The sequence below is a fragment of the Cupressus sempervirens genome, chromosome 9 (genome assembly GCF_028749045.1).
Source record: "Cupressus sempervirens isolate cs-2001-9-10 chromosome 9, ASM2874904v1, whole genome shotgun sequence".
Classification (NCBI taxonomy): Eukaryota; Viridiplantae; Streptophyta; class Pinopsida; order Cupressales; family Cupressaceae; genus Cupressus; species Cupressus sempervirens.
The window spans coordinates 194,475,894-194,489,184 of NC_143126.1; positions in this window are offsets into that span (position 1 = coordinate 194,475,894).

Below are 13,291 nucleotides of genomic sequence, written 5' to 3' on the forward strand. Positions count from 1 at the left end.
TCATAATTTGGTGCACCAGATTCTTGGGTATGGCTTTCAAATTCTTGGCATAGGTGTGCAACCATGATTTTATAGCCTTTCTTCAAGAGATTTTTTTGTCATGCCCAAACTACAGGGGCAAAAACACAAATTTTTTTTAAATTAATAATTAAAATGCTCTAAATTAGAAATGATTGATAGAAGATTTAGTAAAGGTTCTCTACATTCCAACTTAAGTTTATAATCTTGTGTTAAGATTTGAACTCTCGTTATTAAATTGATATTGACGTCTATATATAGTTTCAAATTAATCTTAAAACAATAGATTTAAATTTCCTTTATAACAATATATGAAAATTATTTAAATAACAATAGAGATGAGTTCACTTTAAATTAATTTGAGGATATCCAATCAAGAACTAATAAAAAGAATTTACACATCTACCCAAACATAAATATATATATATATATATATATACTTTATTTAGTTTCACTCAAATTTCAATTTTAATTTTAACTCATAACGCTATTTAGAATAAAACATCTGTGAAGATATTAACAATGTAAATTACACTTAAATCTGACTAGTTGATAAAGAAATCAGTTTAACATTTTCTATTAATCTAACATATACTCACAAAATCAAACAGGATAATAGCCCACAATAAATTTACTAATACGTTTAAATGTATAAAAATTTACTACTAAATATATATAAAATTTAAAAACAAATACTTAAAACAATTAACGTTAAAACAAACATATTAACAATTAACTAAAATTATTAATAATTAACAAATAACAAACAATAACTAACTTAAAACCTTAATAAATTAAACTAATTTAAAACTTTAATAAATTACACTAACTTAAATACTAACATGCTAAATCTAAAATATCTTACAAATTAAATTAATTAAACTAACTACTAAAACAACTTACCAACTAATACAATTAATAAATAAATAAAACAAAAACTAACTATCATAAACATAAAATACTAACCTAACTTACTAACACCTACTCTAACCCTACATCCCCCCCCTACCCCTTCTCCATGGGCAGCGCTTTGCAAGGAGCGCTTCCCAAGTGTTGTCCTTGGGACAGCACTATGCCCAACCACACTTTGAGCGCAGATCAAGGCCAAGAAACACGCACAGGCCAAAATTTTAAAAAGGTAAGAGACCAATTTGCAAGGTTAACAAACAAACTTTAAACCTTTTTCAAGGCCTACTAAAACATTAAAGAGGTGACAGGGTGACGTCATCGCCATGATGACAGCCTTGACTTGTTTTAAAAACAACTATTTTTTTAAAATGCAACCCAAGGCTGACGTCCAAGTAGGATTGAAAGCCAAAAAGTTTATTAGGTAAGGTAGATATTTAGGACATTTTTAAAATTTAAAAGTCTATTTTAGAATTGCTACCTCAATTTATAAATTTATTAATTTAAATTTATATCTTTTAAATAAAATATAAAAAGAATCTTTAAAATATTCTCTGTTGCCCAAGACCATAATTATTTCTCCCATACAAAAGACAGAGAGTTTTGACTCTCTTGAACACATATTTTTTTGAAAATTTTTCTAAGTATACTCTTTGAAGTTGATTGATTTACTAAGAGGAGTTATATTTTTTTTTAATAAATCTAATAGGACCCATTTCAAATTAAATATACTAAGGATGAATGATCCATTTTAATTATAATGCAAAAATTGATTTAACTCCATTAATCACAAAGACTAATCTTTCATTCATAATAGAATTTTCGTTTCCAACATATAAGAAAACTTGAAATTTGCCTAATAGAATCAACATCATTTCCATCCTAACTTAATTGAATCACATGATAAACAATTATACTCAAACACCAATTTTATTGGCAAACCTGATTCAAAGGATCAGCCAGGAAAGAACCAGGAAGAAAACCCGGCTTCGTTGCCATTACAACAAAGTTTTGAAAATACAATTACATAGGATTTCCACTCCCAAAATTACAACAATTTTAATCGAATTTTCTTCATGACCCTCATCAAGGGATTCATAACAAATTCTGCAACACCTTTATACGAACCGAGGAGGAAACAAAATCTGATCAGGGACAACAAGCATGACCAAGAAACAATTCAACCATGCATATTCACACAAGGTTATCACTATATGATTCACAATAAATCAACACTAGGGAAAGGTGGATTCTTCCAACTAGGAGAAGTCAAGCACAACACCAAACAGATTCCCAATCGGGGCTATAAACCAAGAACTTCCGTTCTTCCATTTCAACATACCATAATCATACAAAGTTTGTGCTGATAGGTAGGGGCCCATAACACCCTACCCTTTCTCCCTCTTCTCATCCTGAGAAGAGACTCTACACTAGTTGGAGTCCAACTAAATAGACCTTTCCCTAAATTGGTCACTTGTGCCCTATCCAAGGGTGAGTAATACCAAAACACCCATGTAAGAAAATCTCAAAATTTCAAACATAAACATGGAAAGAAATCATCCAAAATAACATGGTTTTCAAATCTTCCCAACATACCCACAAACATACAAACATTCAAACAACAACAAGGTAGCATAAGCATGAAACAAACATGAAATCTAAACAATTGAGATGAGAATTCCTACCTTCACAAAGAGGTAATGGCAAATGCACAAGTTTGAGTAGAGCTTTTCCCTTCTTTGCTCCAATCTTCCAATACTCCTCTCTAAATGTAGAGATTGGGTAACCACCTAAACTAGACCAAGAAGGGCCTCTAAATAAGCCTCAAACTCAACCACCAAGGGATCAATAACTTCTCCCACCCACTTACAATTCTAGAAACTTCTAACTCAACCCACACTATGGTTAAACACTAAGTGGAGGTGGGGTGATGAAACTCATGGTAGCCATAGTCAATTTTCGCACAAAAGCAAAAAGAGACTTTTTGAGTGGCCTCAAAAGTCAATAAAAGGGGCTTAGGGGTTGGAAAAGACCCCCAACCCATACCCATACCCCTTGGGTATAAATATTCCATGTTTTAAAGCCTTAGAAATAGGTTTAGAGCCAAACAAAAGCTAGGAATAAAATAGGACCATCTAACAACTCTAACAATGCAGAATAAGCACTAATCTAGATTAAGGATGACTAAACTCGATTAAGAACCAGATTAGCAAAAGATACTAACTTAATCTGACCTAGGTCCAAAGGTTACATAGCTAACCCTAACTAGCACGCTGAAGAACATAAACAATTCACGAGTATCAAGCGACACTAAAAGAACATAGTTATGAACATTAACATTTACTGATCACATAAGGATTCATATATACATCTCAATTTAAAATACTTGAACTACGAACAAAAAGGTTTCCAAAATTAGCACATAGAGATCAGTTCTATTCCTCCATCGATTTTCTTGGCTAAAATATCTGCACACTCATTGCACACATCAGTAGTCCCGAAAATCACATGTACATATGTATGTATATGTATCATAAATTCACATAAATTGAAACATACATCAATCAGGGTTTCTTGCATCCTACTTATATCCTTAAGCATAAAGATTCCAAAATCAATGTGTTAATCCTACATTTTACTTAATTCATCAACATACATATACCTAAAACCTTAAATGACGAACATTAAATATCTGAAAATAACATCACACAACATGAAATAATATGATATGTTCAAGTATCTGATAATGTCTCGACATCTCGAGTCATGAGTATCAAAATGATAAAGTAACAACTAAGGCTACGAAGGGTCGGGGTGAGGCCTCACATTTTTCTTAAAATTATTAGTTTTGCATGTATGATTTGATTATACAAAATTGTTTGGAACTGTTGGAAATGATTGAAAAGATCATGAATGAAGAATAATGGAATTGGTAAAGAATGTTTTCAATCATTATTTTTTCATTGATGACAAACTTGCTACTTACAAGAATGACAATTGCTTAAGTGATCCAAATACTATCAATTGGTTGATTGACAAGGAGGCAATCAATAAGATGTAACTAGTGCACCTAGAGAAAGGTTGAAATTATGATGTTATAATGAAGTATAAGGATCAGCTAAGCCATTGATGAAATAGTGTATTGATGACATACTCTAAGAGATGGACACACTGAGACACATCAAAGATGTAAGGTTTAACTAAGTCATTTGTAAAGCCTAACTAAGTTCATTAGAGAGAGCCAAGCAAGCTAGTTAGAGCTAAGAAAATTCTTAGTTGAAGCTGAGCAAGTTCAACTTTAGTGTGTGCTAAGCAATCTTTCAGGTGCCAAATAATTCTTCAAGTGCCGAGTAACTTAAAAAAAGACTTCAGGTGTCGAGCATCAATAAACCAATGATGCCAAGTTGTTGCATTATTTGTTAAGACAAAAGATTCACCAGATCAGTAATGATAAGTTTGTTACATTGAATTTTGTGAATTAGTTGGATGATAAGGATGATGAGTAGATGTCACAGAATTTTATGTAAACCATGCAAACCAATTCAAGGCGAATGTTGATGGATTTATCATAAAGTTTCTGGAAGAAACAATTTGGAGGGAAAATAATATCATTTTCTCAAGATTAAATCAAATTGATGAGCGAAATATTTGAGTTAGAAATGGAGAACATAACTTCTTTATAAGGAGTTACAGGTCAGAGATCAAGAGTGCATGTGAGAGGGAGTTGGTCATAAGAGTGGTCGTGTGAAGAAGCCAAGAGACAGCTAGTGTGAAGTGTCAAGAAGAGGACATAGTGAGGAGTATGCACAGAGCATCAAGACTCTGAGTTGATCAAGTGACCATAGAGTGCATTGGCATAACGAGTGGAAGAACTCAAGGAGACAGATCTTGAAGGGTGGACAAGCTGTCAGCACTGTAAGGAAGAAAAGCCAAGCAAAGAAAAGAACTAAAGAGTGATCTGAAATATGCAAGGTTAGAGTTGCAATCTTCATTAGGTCAAAAACTTTCTAATACTTTCTTACCATTGTATTAGACATTGAAATCTTTCATTGCTGGGTTAGCTTAACAGCTAGGTGGATAAGCCTCAGGAAAAGGATAGAAGATCCCTAGGAGAAGGATAAGAGATCCTTAGGAGAAGGATAGGAGATCCTTAGAGAGGGATAAAAGATTCTTTTGAGAAGGTGACCATAAATCCCATGGACTTATTTTGTGGGTGTCATCCCCACCCCAGTTTTACCTTCTTATTCCTAGAGGGTTTTTGGGTCACCAAAATTCTTTGTGTTATGTGGTGATGCATGCTTACTTTTCATGATTGTTTAATGTTTAATCGCAGACATGATAATTTCAATTATATGCCATTAAGGATTTGACAAGAAAGTAAAAAGGCTAGTACTTCTAATTCACCCCTGTTTTATTAAAAATTTGAATTGGACATTATTGGACCTTGAATAACTGATTCACCCCCCCTCTCAGTTATTCTAAAGAATTCTAACAGGAACATTATATTAAAAAAATTGTATGAAATTCCATTTCTACTACTTACAAGTCGACAGTGAAGGTTCATATAGCCACTAGAGCCAAGTTTGTGTTGGCCAATCTTTTATAGCCTCACTTCTGTAGCTTTTGATGTGTCCTACAATCAATGAAAAGTTTGAAACATGTTAGATTATATATTTTAAAAGATCACTAATTAGTGCATGATAAAATTCTACTTAATACTATCATGGCATACCTTCTTTTTCCCTTTTCTAGTTCAATTCCTTTACCATGTAGTCTTTTCTCTTTTGCATCTTTGATTATTTCATTCCACTCCATCGTTGGAATCATAGGAGGATTCTCGTACTTTGGGTTATCCTTTAGACCCCTTCTATATTGGTACCTCACAGTCTTTATATGTTTGGATTCTCTTTTGAGAAGCATGACATGATTAAAAATGTTTTTTCCTAAGATTTTCTCAAAAGATTTAATGAGTTGATTTTTTAATTCAAGACCCTATTAATTCCACCTTTAAAAAAATTGTTAGATCAATAACTTTAATATAGTACAATAAATGGAATAAAAGAAAATATTGTATCAATGATATGAAACTACATACCTTTTATGTATGATGGGTCCAAATAGCTTCAATATCATTTCAAAAAAATGATCATAGAAAACATCATTTCCTACAAAAAAATCATGGGATTATCAGTCCAAAATGAGTTATGTATAAGTAAACTACAATTACACTATAAACAAGAAAAATTTTAAAGCATCTAGAAGCTTTGGTAATTTTAATTGAAACATACTTTTGTTGTTCAGTAACAATGCCCCCACAAATGAACCAATACTAGTCACACGTGTTGCTCCAAGAAATGGTTTAGCTTCACTAGTAGTGGTTTCTATTGTTTTATCAACTGTAGGTGTATCTATTAGTGGAAAAAATAGGTCCATGAGTATAAAATCCACCCAGCAAAAAAAATCATGATTAGCACATAACAAAATATAGAAAAACAAAGTTTTACTAGTTGTACTTGGTATAGTCAAAGATGTATGCAAACTCCTTGTTGCCAACAATGTAGTCAGCAATATTGGAGTGGTGACTGAAGGAGGCATCCCACTTCATCATGAGTTGAAGAATACATTGTTAGCAAAGATATTTGCAATGGATAAAGATCAGATGGGATACTAGCTAGAAGCATCCAAAAGGTTAAATGAATGGTTAAATGTTTAAGGATTATTTACATGAAGCTTGTGCACTACAAACCTCACCATATTGACCACATGGTCTCACAAGTGTTACAAAATATTGTAACAAGAAAACATAATATTTTAAATCATGATCCATAAAATATTATAAAATATAAACATCTATTGAAATTTTATTATTGCTTAAGATTAATGACTACTTACCTTCAAAGAATTGACTCTAAGTATCAATTCTTCTTTCAATACCTCTATCACCTAGGTTATGTTTTGGTTGAGGACAAGGTTAAGAATTTCATCACTATATTTATTTATAAGCTTATGAACCATGAAGCCAAGGTCACCGCTACATACAATACCATCTACAAATACCACCTAAGTTTCAGATCACATTTGATCTGCTATCATTTTTTCTTTTCCCTATCAATAAGTATCAAGTTGTGATATCAATATTATTAAAATTCCATTAAAATAAACCTGAAGCCATAAAGAAAAAGAACATAATATTGTGACAATTATTTCTATATAATTTGTACAATTACACTGATTAAGGTTTACCTATGCTGAGGCAAGTGTGTGAGGTACATCCCCACCTGTGCCTTGTGGTGTATCCATGTCACCCTATGAAAAGGATTAGCAATTCTTAGCAATCAATCATGAAATTAAAGTAATAGACTTACCCAAAAGAATTATAAAAATATATAAGTCAAACTAATTTCTATAAATAAATCACCCCGTCATACTTGACATTGATCATACATTGACATACATTTCATTGATCTTGCCATTGATCATTGTCTTCATCCATGTCATCATCATTATCACCATTAGCATACTTTTCACTTTGATCATCGTCATCACCAACCCCATCTTCATTTCCATCATCATTATCATCTTCATGACCATCATCATCATGACTATCATCACCCTGATCATCATCATCTTCATCAGCATCATCATCATCATCATCATCACCATTATTGTCAACCTCGTCATAATCAACATCATCCTCTTCTTCTTCATCATTATGTAGTAGTTGTTCATGATCATCATTTACTTCATCTTCTAATTCTTTAGTATCTTCTTCTTCCATCACATTATACTTTACCAGCCTTCCTCTTGGATAATGTCTAACAACAAATAACCAACCCAATTTATGTGGAATTCCAAAGTAAAACACTTTCCTACATTGGCTTGGAAGAACATAGGGATCATCTTTAACTAGCTTAAATGACCTTGTATTAATCATTGTAAATCCACTATCATATTTAATAATGGTCCTATCAGGATCATTTTGATTTAGCTAAAGCCTATACAATTTGATGCCAAATAGAACTAATTTGAATGAATTAAAGTCACACTCAAGTATGTCATCCAAAATTCCATAGTATCAATTTTTAGATTGTTGAGGATGTATGTCATTTCTAGATAAAATATTGGTGACCTCGAAGACTACACTTATCCCAGAATCACAAATTTTGTTCATTTCTTTTAATTTTTTTATGCAAAATTTACGGCCATGGTAGAACATAGCTATGTGGTGTTTGATCTGCAATTATTGAAGCATGTCAAGATTATTTGCATCAATCCATGAGTTGATATTAAAATTATGGGTCATGATTAGTAATCTTATACATACATTTTCTATCTATTAAGCTATATGCTAGATCAAGTACCATTGGTGTAACATTGGGATCTCTATTACGATGAGCTTCTTTAACCAATGATGCAACACTATCCCATGTTAATGATCGAGCATTTTCTTGAGAGTCTTGAATCCATACCATCATCTAATCAAGATTGTTTGCAATATACAAATGTAGTGCATCCCACTCATGACCAAATATAAATAAAACAACTAGATCATTTAGAAATAACTTATGTTGATGATGGATAAGAATTAATTGACTAAAATAATATCTTATAATTACCTCTCACTTTTCACAATCTACCTTTCCCCATAAAGTACTCCCCTTCAAATCTATGGAGTTGGGATCCCAAATGTGATCTACATGGATATTTGATACAAACTTGGGAAGATATTCACTAATGTACACTATGGTCTAGTATACCATATATCCCTCTACCATAAAACCCTCAGGATGTGCTCTTTTTCAAACCAAGCCCTTCATAAATTTCAAGTGCCTCTCAACCATCCACATTGACCTAGTTTGTATAGGTCCACACAATTCAATCTCTTCAACTTGATGTGTGAGGTAGTGTTTTTGAGCATTGAAAAAGTTAAAGGTAAACACTTTTGCATTTCACACATAAGTTATAGAATTTTCTCTTCCAATATGTTATATCTTTTTTTATCAATTTCTTTAGATGATAACCACCTAAAAGAGATTCAACATGCAAGAACATATAAATGAGAGTTTAGATAAAAATATACAATAAATTACATAAAAAGTAAAGTAAGTCATAAATATAATATATGTACAACAACTCTAAGAAATAACACTTAACCTCATGTATTTTCCAAGATCATATATAACTTGTTTAATATTGTTGTGAAAGTGATGTGGGAGGGCTAGAGGTAGGATGTACTACAATCATTAAAAAATGATCTTTTCAATAATTATGAAATAATATAATAGTTAGTACATGCAATTTTACAAATATATTGTAAATAGATAACTTGACTTACCTTGATGAAGGTATGCCAATCATGTGTTTTCAACCCTGGCCCAAAATCACCTTTCTTTGATACAAGACTTCTTATATTTGCAGCAAATCCTATGAAATTTTTTTATTTTTATTTTTATGACTTCTTTCAATGCATCACTTTGCTACTCTGTAAATAACCAAGGAAGGGCACTTGTATTTATGCGGTCTCCATTTCTATTTGATTCAATGAAAATTTTTAGGGCATGATTAGATTCATGAATGTCATTACAATTTTTGGCAATTTTTTCTTTGTCAAGCCTTCCATCCAATATTTTTCATAGTGTCTCTGTTACATTCTTTCCAGTATACATAACATCAAACAAATGCACGATTGACAGATCCTTGTAGCATGGAAAATTACGAAATTGAGTAGGATAAATTTTTATTCCTCTAGGAAGTTGGTGATTGATGCCTTGACAATCTTCATAAGCATCAATTACATCATTACTAAATAAAAGACAATATCAAAATATAAATTTCAAACTTCGGACCACAAATTGAACATTACCTTGGCAATTTAGTTTATTGTATTCTAACTTCCATAGATGAGGTGTCATTCTTCGTGGCCTTGATATTGTCTCTTCTTTACCATTAAAAATATGTTTTTCAATCATTTGATACTATGAGTGCTAATTATGGTCTATTAACTAACCACACTTCAACATGATCATTATATGAAGAATCATCCTAGAAAGAACATGGGGTTGTTCATCAGAAATAACTTGACAAGTTAATTTTTTGCCTCCTAACTAGATTGATTTTGCTATTCACTCTCAGATCAAGAAGCTAGTAACCAAACATCTAGAATGAAGAATTTTATCTATATGATATTCAAGATTAATCTAAATGTATGCAAGCTTAAATCTAAGAATAAAAAGAGATAATTAATCTAAATGAATGCATTATTAAACTATATGAGATTAAAATTTCAAAATAAATGAGATTGTGAATGCAAGAAATGAGTAACCAATTTAGCATAAGTTTGATACTTTTTCTATGCACCCTCTGAAATGAGGAATTGAGGCTTTCTTAAATAGAATTTTAGAAATCATTAACGGTCAAGATCAATTTGAATGAATGATCAAGATTGGAAATGAGATTCGGTTAGAATGAAAACTTCCCTGTGAAAATGAAGTTAACTGATTCAATCCTAAGTGTAATGGAGAGTTAACTATTTGAATTCTTTTTCCAATTCTAGTTCACTCAGAGTTTCTAATTTTGAATTGAAGAGAGAATTTGGAGAGTATATTTGATTTAATAAAATTGAACGTGACCTCATAAATGAATACCTAAATACTAGTCCATGAAAGAGATAACAAAATTAATCATGAGTCATAGAATCATCCCTAGAATGAGGCTTAATCCTCAGGAGTCAAGGTTAGATTATCCTGATATTTGTCCATCGAACTATGATAAGGACTCTTATAAGTGTGATCAACTGATCAAAAGATGAGATAGATGACTTGGATGCCAAATAGAGGGATCAAAGATGCCTTGAGTGATGAGATGTCACTAGTGATGATGACATAAGATTCAGATTGAGTTAAAGTTGGTTTTGAAAGATTCAATGATGTAATCATCCCACCCCCTAGGGAGTGAAATTGAAAGATGACCCATAGGAATAGTGATGGAGAGTAGTATATTGAGAGATACTAAATAAATTAGAGATTCAAAAGAATGTAGAACAGATCAAAAAAGTATGAAGAAAATTTGAAGTTGATTTGAAGTGATTTCGAGGTCCAAAAGACTAAGTTTGACCAAAGTTGACTAGAGTTGACTTTTTCCAAAAATGTTGGAAATTTTGAAGAAAATGTGATGTGAAAATATTCCAAGCTTCATAAAGTATCAGAAAATTGGACTACACAAGCGTTCGATCACGTTTAGTCCCAAAATTATAAAATGTGAATTTGAGTTATTTAAGTGTGCCAAATTTTGAATTTGATCTCAAAAATAAGTTCAAATGGGAGTTGATTTTTGCATCAATCAAAGCACTTTGAAAATTAGTTCAAAACCTATATAAGGGCCCAAAAGGTATTTTTCAATTCATTTGTGCATTTTTTCTTTTGTGAAGAAGGAGCTCTAAAGAGAAAATGGTGGTCCCCATACATTTGCATCAATTTGAGCATTCCAAGTGAGACAACCGGCCGACAGAGTATGACCTTCCAATGAATCATCAATTACCTACATTATCATTGATTTTTTTACACTTTTTAGTCATTTTAAGCATATTTTAAGGGTTCTTTAGAAAAATGTCGTCAGGTTTCACATGAGAATTAGTTTTCTCATGTGCGCCTCAATACTTTTTTGCATGAGGAAGTACCAAAATGGCACTTCTTCACCAAAGATGTTGGGTTTCCTTGCATGGGAGGTACCCATCTCTCACAAGAGATACCCTAGATATGCTTTTTTTTTCTCAGTATTGGAAGAAATTTCTCGCACAAAGATATGAAATCTTGCATGAAAATATGGTGTTGTGTGCAAAAAATTTTGTTGAAAATTTATTTTTTTCATTATCATTTTGCACTTTCACTCATCGTATTCACATGTATGATACTAACCACTCTCATGTTGTTTTCATGTTCTCAGGTTATGTTTCTTGATGTCACTTTGAGATGGCATTACCCTCCTTTCAGAGCATTTATTCGCCAGTTGGATGCCATAGACATGACACATATTGACTCCCTCGGCCTTTCATATCTTTTTTGTATTCCCACATTAGTGGTGAATCATGGTTTACTAACTACGCTAGTTGAGTGTTTTCATTTGGAGATGAACATGTTTCACCTACCATTAGGATAGATGACCATCACACCAAAGGACATGTACCAGATTCTATGGATACCATTCCATAGGCCACGAGTTCAATATGATATCCAACCAAGACCAGGTAAATTGGCCTTGAGGGTCATTTTTCAAGAGGACCTCAAGTAGAGCTATCCCATGGGATGAGTTAGTGCATAGACATGGTCCCACTCACAGATTAGTAGCAATACTTGGAGTATTCATCAACTATTTTATGATGCCTGACAAAGGCCAGCATAGACTCAAGTGTGGATGGGGATGGATGCTTCAGCAGATGTTGGGTGAGCCAATATTTTTTGGATGGGGTTACTGTATGCTAGCCCACATGTACCACAAGATGCATGAAATTATCTATAATGAGAGGTAGAGCATGGTTGTAGGCATCTATGTTCAACAAGTATGGGCTTGGGAGCACTTTCCCATCACAAGGTTGATTTATGCTAATGGGAGGTAGGATCATGAGCCTTACATCTATAGATACCATGGACATATGACCCAGACACCTCTGGGTAAGGCCGAGTAGTGGAAAGGTTAGTTTTATGACCTAGTAGCAGTAGTGTGGTGACTTTGGAGAGAGATTGACGTGTAGGATGATGCCCAGGTGGAGCTTGGCCACATGTTTACCTCTCAACCACTGATTGGTTACTCAATCCAAATGATAAAGAGGTTTCCATTGACTCATGTGTGGCAGTAATACAATCAACCATAGGATATTTCATAGGAGTATTGCACCTATGCTAGCTTTGCTCCAAATATAGAGTGAGGATGGTTAGTGAGACTAGACCAGGGTAGATCCATGATCGATGTGTGCTCCATTACTATGATGTAGTGGGATTATATGGCAACAATTTTAGATGGGGGGATGACTCTAGCATACCAAGCACATTTTGTGATTCATCCCTTCCCATGATTTACAAACCTAATTGGCACGGCGGTGCTAGTACATCTAGTACAACAGCCATATTGACAACCACATTAGCAACCACAATAGAGACCTAGACATCATACCATGCAAGTATATATTCCTCCCTGACAAATGGGAGATGATGTAGGTGCCGGTGGAAGTGGTTCAGGACATAGACATCCATATGATGAGGTGGGCATATCGAGTACCATTGGAGGAGACACTCAGAGGTAGCATGTAGAGTCAGAGCAACTAGTTGAGAAGGGTGAGTTTGGAGTGGGTGATAAGGAGATGCAAGATCAGCTT